Genomic DNA, 6878 nt, shown 5'->3' on the forward strand with positions numbered 1-6878 from the left:
TGATGCTACCGTTAGTAGGCTACTTAAAGGCATGCTGCACACACTTGGTTGGGCTAACGAGCCGGCCAAAGAGTAGTAGCCTAGGCTGACGCATTAGTTGTGTGCCGCCAAAGATTTTTTCACCGTCACTTGTTCTGTTATCAACATTCCTCTTTGGCTGCTACTATTTGCGATGCACTCTGCTTTCGACATTCATTTACATTAGATTCCATTCCAACTCCGCACACCAGCATCACACTTTGCAGCCGTGTAAATCACGATTCAGTTATATTTGGTCGCTGCTCCATAAAATCCATTGTTCATCCAGTGTTTGCCTGTTAAAAACTTCTGCGCTGATGTGTGTGGCAAGTGACAGTGCACCATAGACTGTAGGCCTATAAAATGGCAATGCACTCATGTTGAAAAGTTCCTTATTTTCAACTCAACTCAAAGATAATGAATATAGTATGAATATAATATTTTCTGTTTGTTATGCCCTTTATAATGTGTGTAGGCCTACATTTTGTGCATGCACTTCTGCAGTAGCATTTATTTCAGTTTATATCAGCTATATTTCTGAAGAATATATTGTGTTGCCTCAGGTCTGCTGCACATCTTTTGAAATTTGATTTGAAATAATCAAATAGACCTATGTCTTAAAGTTCAGTTAATAAAGTAACTTGCTTTGCTTTCATTTGAATCCCAATCAAGATAAACAATAATTGCTTTATTGTTAATATGGACTCCTGGAAAGTTCAGAAATGCAAAATAATAGAATTTTAATCAATCATATGATAAAATATGTGATTAATCGTGATCAACTAACTATAGGAATTCAGCGATTAATCGTGATTAAAAATTGTAATCGTTTGACAGCACTAATATATATATATATATATTGTTTCTCATTTTTGAATGTACACTTAAATCTGCACAAAGTCCTTGAGGTGAAAGTGCTGTGGAGAAATTGCAGGATTGTTTGGCTCTGCCACCTAACCACGCCCAGTTTACCTGCTGGAAAACCCTGTAGCTCCGGAGCAGGGGCTCAGACAAGGATAAATTGTTTGCTCGCCCTCAGTTCACTCTTTTGTTCATCTCAACCCAGCACTCCAGAGTGTCCTGCTTTGTGTGCGTCTTTGAGTTAACCTAAGTCATCACTTTAATGACCCTCACTATGACTTTTGTGATGTTTATCAGTTTGTAGAGTAGCTCTGCCATCATGTGTAAAGTTAAGGTCTTTGTTTGTTGGTTTGGTGTGTTGGAGTCCCATGTGAGAGATGCATGTGAGAGATGATTAGATGATGTTGGTTGACTTGGGATGTCAAGTATTGTTTAGTTGTACCTTATATAGCCATATGATTTCAGTTTATTGTTGTGAGTTGGGATCTCTACTGATTTACCCCATTTCACTGATTACTCCATTTTCTGTTTGTTTCCTCTTTGATGCAGCACACATACAAGTAAAGAACAAAAGAACAGATGAATTGAAACTCAAATAGCTCTGTCTGCTCGCCACACACTCACTCTACCTCAACCCACATCGCCCCCTACAGTTCCTTCAGTTGGGTTGTGGAGGTTAGCATACTAGAATAGGATACTGTTAGAATACTGTTGGGTTGTGGAGGTTAGCACACTATAACGTTACAGCTACTAGTCAGGACTTGTCCTGCAAGGAAAGTATAACTGTATAATTATAGGCTGTTCATCTTATTGACTCCAACACAGAACCCACCCCATCCCCCTTCACCTACCACCACAAATACAATTAAATTCTAAGTATAAGTATATATACTTTTTTGATCCTGTGAGGGAAATTTGGTCTCTGCATTTAACCCAATCAGTGAATTAGTGAAACACAAACAGCACACAGTGAACACACAGTGAGGTGATGCACACACTAATCCCGGCGCAGTGAGCTGCCTGCTTCAACGGCAGCGCTCGGGGAGAAGTGAGGGGTTAGGTGCCTTGCTCAAGGGCACTTCAGCCGCGGCCCACTGGTTGGGGCTCGAACCGGCAACCCTCCGGTTACAAGTCCAGAGTGCTAACCAGTGGGCCACGGCTGCCCACCTGTGTTCTGTGGGAAATTCTGTGGGAAACACTGCCTTCCATCATCAGACTCTTCAGCTTATCCACGACAAATGCATAGTCCTGTAGAATAGAGTATTGTTAGAATAATATTGGGTTGTAGAGATTAGCACACTAGAATAGAGTATTGTTAGAATACTATTGGGTTGTGGAGATTAGCACACTAGAATAGAGTACTGTTAGAAAACTATTGGGTTGTGAAGATTAGCACACTAGAATAGAGTACTGTTAGAATACTGTTGGGTTGTGGAGGTTAGCACACTATAACGTTACAGCACAGGGTAATCCTAATTTTATGGATCAAATTTATTCCAATCCAACTCAAAAGTTTTGAACAACACAAAGGTTTTATCCAGATCAAAACCAAGAATAGATTATGTGATCTAATCCAATTTCAGGATCCTTGTTTCCCTTTGAACAACCCATTTTCAAGATTTGAAATCTGATAGCGAAACCGTAACTGAAATCCGATAACCGAAATCCAATCACGTTTTTTTTGAACAATTGGGCCCAAACAATCAAAGCATATGTAAACTAAAAAGCTATGCTACCTCATGTTCATTTTGCTTGGACCCCGTTAAATCACCGCCAGAAGTTATATTAAAGCGTGCTTGCAAAGCAGCACACTTATTGTTCTTCTTAAGTTTTATTATTTTTCCGCCTCTCCTAATTTTTTTGTCAGCCCTAGCCTAGGCCCTTTGAGACAGAGACACCGTTCCAACTTTAAAACGTCCGGTCAGTACCGGTGTAAGTTGGTCGCTAAGATGACGCCAGGTGGGCGTGTCGTTTGTCCGCCATATTGATTGTACAGAAAGCTTAAACTAAATTTTCACAGGTCACAAATTTGGTCCGAACGCCAATTAAACTTGACGTACATTATCCTTGGACCAAGCCTCACAAAAAGTTACCAGAAGGATCTTTGATTTTGAAAAGCGTTTGCCGTCACAGCCAAACGAAATCGGCGCTTAAACTCGAAACAGGAAGTCATCCATATCTCAGGAACACTGTCACATATCGATACCAAATTTTGTATTTGAATTTCGGGACTCCAATGTGAGGGTGCATAAGCTAAAAAAAAAGAAAACATTCCAAAAGTTTCCATCATTTGGCAAACCACCCACAGGTATTTAATAACTCTCACCATTCACCTTTGCACCATTCACCTTCTATCACAATGCCTTCCAAGTATGCTCAATGTTTCTGGGCAGCCACAATGTCTCTGGGCAACCTTGCCCAATCATGAAATCCTTGCTCTGCCATGGGATAGTATGGACTTACGAACTGAAATAGCAAGGAGAACAGTAGCTATATATAGCTTACATAATAGAGTTGTTTTCACATTGACGGTATTCAAATGACATTTTTCATTGTTGTTAAATATCATGATGGGAGAGTATTATTAAAAATGTTACAAGTATGCAAATGCATATGTTTACGGGCATTTAGGTTTTACTGTGTTGTTTTGTTGTAAAGACATGCAAGGCATTCTGGGCCATGTAATGAACAGTGGTCGGCAGCACTCCATAGGCTACGTATTAATATGAATAGGTGTTTCTGTAAACCTAGGGACAATAAACAGCTATCTCTGTTACAAAAACGAGCTGGTAATCACTCATTGAAGAGGGAACTATGATAAAAAGATTGTTTTCCTAAAAGCATGGAGTTGACGAAAGAATAAACAAGCAATGTCACGTTAATGTTAAATAGCCTACATCTGGACGCTAGGTGGCAACGTTGTAAGTAAGGAAGTAAGGAAGGTGCAAATATTATGTAATTTATCATGGGAAATTATTGGAAATGTTATTTCTTGTTTATTCTAATTGTAAACCACACACATCCATTCGTAATCGCGCGTACACATTTAATACCTGGAAGACTCTCATTCCGTTTATTTGATGTTGCCTAGCAACGGGAACAGACTTCAGAGCAAAGATTCTAGAACAGAGCTTCAGAGAGACACGTTTTGAGTTCGTGGCCAAGAACCTAAAATATTGGTTTCCATGTGTACGTGCTGGATGGTGTGCGTCCTTTATGAAAGTAAGTGTTTTATAGAGTTGCAGACATAATGAGTCATGTTGTAGTGGTCCACATAAATGTGCCCCTTCTGTTATTAGAATGCTAAGCGGAGATTTAACATCATTCATTTCTTGTGTGGTTAGAAGCTAGCTAGCTATGTCATAGGGAGGAGATGTTGCTGTAACGTTATGGGATTTATGTTGCTTAGCGTAATGCCATGGTCATTTGATATGAGATGCTTGTACTCATAACTTCGTCACTCGTAACTTTAGGACTCCTATTTTGTTTTACTAAGAGTAATTCAGGAAACATTTTAGCCCTAAAAGTAGCGCCTGAGTCTGTGACAGCTTAAGCGAGGACTCCTAATAAGACCGATTCACAAACAATGTTTTGTGGTGGCATTTCACGTCGCAATGTTTTGAAATGTGTCTGCAGGAGCTAACAATCACGAGGGAACAATTTTGCATTGTAGGCATAACTAAGGGATGCAGTAACACCACCAACAACAACCAAAACTAGCCTACTCATTGTTTACATGGACATTAAATGTAACGTTTCATTGTGAATCAAATTAAAAGATTCTCCTCTTTGCAAACGTTGCCATAGGCATATGGTGACAGATTAATTTAATAATGTTGCTGCGTGAATCACGGTAAGCGCGAATGAAGTGGCCACTTCTTAATGGGACTCACTGTATGGAAGTAGGCTAAGTAAAATAGAGATGTTTCAAATAAGATAAGGTTAGGATATGCCCGCTTGACAACGGCAGAGATAACTGGCCTTTGGCCATAGCAACCATCCATTTAGAACGACTGGCCTTCATAGCAACCAAGGATCTTAGCTGTGATTCATGTAGCTACAGTATGCATGCAATGTGATTAGTGATGCACCGATGTGAAAATTGTGGCCGATACCGATAACCGATATTAATTTTGCTGTTATGGCGATACCGATATTTACCGATGTCGATTGTAATCCACCAGAGGATTACAATCTAATAGAATATATCTGTATTATTTTATATCCTGATATAAAAAGAGAGAATACTGAATGTCTGATATTTATGACAGCACTTTATGCAGATTAGCCTATAGATATGGCACACTATAGGCCTACTATTTATATTACAACTCTCCCTCTTTAATTCAGCTGTGTGGTTGAAGCCTGGAAATATTGTAAACAAAGTAGCATAGTAGCATAGTTGGCTAGCTTATCATAGTCTACTGATTGGACTGTTCAGTTTCCCCATGTGTGTTTAAGTTTAAAGGTAATACTTGTTTTCCTTGGTACAGGCACTTTTGGGAAACATTGGTATTGAGATGATCAGTCAACTTGAAACCAAGAGTTTTAAACAAATATGTGCAGCATGCTAATGTTGCTAAGCAGATTTAATAGTAATTTAGCTAGTCAGTCTTCTATGAGTTCTTGCTTTCAATGATTGTAATGTTTTATTTGGATTTGCTGGCCGAGTCGCCAAGGTCCATTGAGTGAGCCGAGAAAGAGCGGGCAAAGAGAGGGGTGTTGTAAAATGGTGTTGCGGCTCCTTTAAGAGAGCTCCCGTGTGTGTGTGTGTGTGTGTGGGGAAGCTGGGAAGGAGGGAGAGAGTGAGGAATTGTATGTATGCGACTGGAGCAGAGTGTGGAAGTTCAAGTTGGAGTCTGTACACAGTGTGAGCGGTGTTACTGTCCCAAATAAATCTCCATAAAGTTCAGCTCGTATTTTGCTCATCAGAAATGGGACCGGACCCCGACGCTATTCTATCTTATAACATCGGCTCTCGAATAACGAATCTCCCTGCATTTTGATCACGGTCTGAAACAAAGCAGGAAAGGTTAACAGGGGTTTATACTGTTTGGTAAAGTCTACAATGAAAGCAACGTAGGCTACCGCCAAGTAAAGCGGGAGATGTGTGTTGTTTCCAGCGGCCGCGTAAGCTGCAAAGCACTGCTAGACACTAGAAAGGGTGTGTCGGTTCTGCCTTTCACACCGCTGACACAGGTTTGTGGATATGAGTGTTGCGATTTCAGTTTTGAATCGCATATCGTTACAGCCCTATTAAATTCCTATTACGACCATATAACTACATTCTGCCTGATACACAGTTATATTTAGTCTACCGCGAGAGATGTAGTGCTAGGCGTGACATGACATGCAAGCCAGCCATCAACTTGACTGCAAGCAACGCTGAAAGCAGCGATACAACGCAACGCTTTGAAAGAACTTTTGTCAGATGCCCAGTGTCTTCTTTTCTGTCAGTCTTGTTGCCCTGCTATTTTAAATAAGAAATATGATGCAATAGAAGGGCATATTTAACGGATTCAGTGTAGACAGATAACACGCTTGGATCGCTACACACACGTCAAATACACAGGAATGATTATCGGCCTGTTCACAGCGGCCCTGTTTTGACATCGGACCGATACCGATTTGTAAAAAAATGACCATATCGGCCGATATTATATCGGCGGCCGATATATCGTGCATCACTAAATGTGATGCAAAGTATAGAAAGGTGATGAAATATACAGAGACAGGTCAAGAAATATAGTGCAATGTAGACAGTAGTATACAGTTGGTTTACAGAAGGTGGTTTAGAGTAATATGAATTAAATATAAATATGTGCAGTGTATTAGCAGTTATCTCATACAATAAGTAGAATAATGTATGTAGATTTGGCAGTAACATTATAATAGTAGAAATAATAATATAGATATATGCAGTGTATTAACAGAATATAATAAAACAGAATAAATATGGATATTCAATATGACAAATATATAACATATATGTACATAAC

The sequence above is a fragment of the Alosa alosa genome, chromosome 3 (assembly GCF_017589495.1).
Source record: "Alosa alosa isolate M-15738 ecotype Scorff River chromosome 3, AALO_Geno_1.1, whole genome shotgun sequence".
NCBI classification, from domain to species: Eukaryota; Metazoa; Chordata; class Actinopteri; order Clupeiformes; family Clupeidae; genus Alosa; species Alosa alosa.